Here is a 1,365-nt window from a genome sequence, read left to right on the forward strand (position 1 = left end):
GTCACTGATACATTACTTCTTAGTCAGCTTTGTTAACTTACGATCCTCTCTCTTGTCCTTGGTGATTGCTCGACTTCCTTTGACCAACTCATTAGTGTACCTTTCTGACTTTCGTCCCCAGGGGTTTTGAGTTCTTTTACCCCTAAGTACTATTCTCCACTTGCCATTTTATAACATTTTCCCTGGAGTTCTTAGAATATCCTTTCAGAAGTGTAAATCCATTCTATTTCTAAATCATCTTTTAGGAAGGCTTTTCCTTTCCCGAGGTAATCATGTCGGTATGACTGCACATTCATCTCCTCGAATACCTCTCAAGAGCCAGAAATCCCTTAGCATTTTTGCTAGACCTGCTTATTCTTTCTCAATTCATATTCTTATTCGTGGTTACTATTCTTCAATCCCACTTATCAGACTATAGTTTCAAACCCTCTACATTGGTCTTTTGTTCCGCACTATCATGCTCTATTTTTTTTTCGTATACATGCTTTTGTGGTTCATCCGAAGGGTTCTTCACTGCCATCGTCGACCTAAATTTTTCCCTTGGATGACTTGGCTCTCTTTAGCAACATGCCTCCGTTGCTTACATTTTTCCTCTTCTCAGGGCATCATAATCCTTTTTTTTAACTCTTGTATACTCATTTTCTTCTTTTCCCTGATGTTATTGCATCAGGATTATCCAATTCCAACTTTTAGAGAAAATAATGTCAACTTGCCCTGTAGCACTTGCCACTCAAACTTCAATACCTTGTTCAATCAGTACCTTTAACATATCGCAACATCGATTATCGGAGCACACATACTGGTTAACTATACATAAGATATCGTATATACTTTTACTAACACCTTTCTTACAAGTATCCCCAATACTATTTAAACTCGTCCTAATGCTGTAGCTAAATACGTCATCTCCCTCTTTGCCAAACCGGTCCACCTTATCTCTCACAATCATTTAGAATCTCCAACCATGAGGTTCACACGCTTCTAATTTCCCTCAAGCTCTTCTAATTCCTCATCCTTCTCTTATGTCTAAATTTGTAGGACTTCTTAGCAAACTTCCCAGGGGGTCACCCATCCTAGTACTGCTCTCGGCCAAGCACGCTTAACTTCAGAGTTCTGATGGGATCCGGTGCGTTAGTGCTAGTATGATCGCATCCGTTCTGCTGCGTGGCCTTTGTCGCATGCCCTAAAACAAGTTAGAGTTCTAACGGATCCCAATAAAAATATTGTAATGGATCTCCCTCCGAATTGGAAAGGTCCCTTATTCTCCTAACCGAGCCAATGCTGGCTTAGCCTTCGGAACTCCCAATAACAACCATTAATCAACACGCACGACTGTCTTCTACTTCTAAATTTAAGATTCCTAGT

The 1,365-nt window shown here is 40.2% G+C and overlaps 1 pseudogene; it reads right to left on the bottom strand.

Moving 5' to 3' along the window:
- Positions 1 to 1,037: 1,037 nt before the first annotated feature.
- LOC132634570 (5S ribosomal RNA) lies at positions 1,038 to 1,154 on the bottom strand (annotated as a pseudogene).
- Positions 1,155 to 1,365: the final 211 nt, after the last annotated feature.

This window comes from Lycium barbarum, chromosome 3, assembly GCF_019175385.1.
Source record: "Lycium barbarum isolate Lr01 chromosome 3, ASM1917538v2, whole genome shotgun sequence".
Classification (NCBI taxonomy): domain Eukaryota; kingdom Viridiplantae; phylum Streptophyta; class Magnoliopsida; order Solanales; family Solanaceae; genus Lycium; species Lycium barbarum.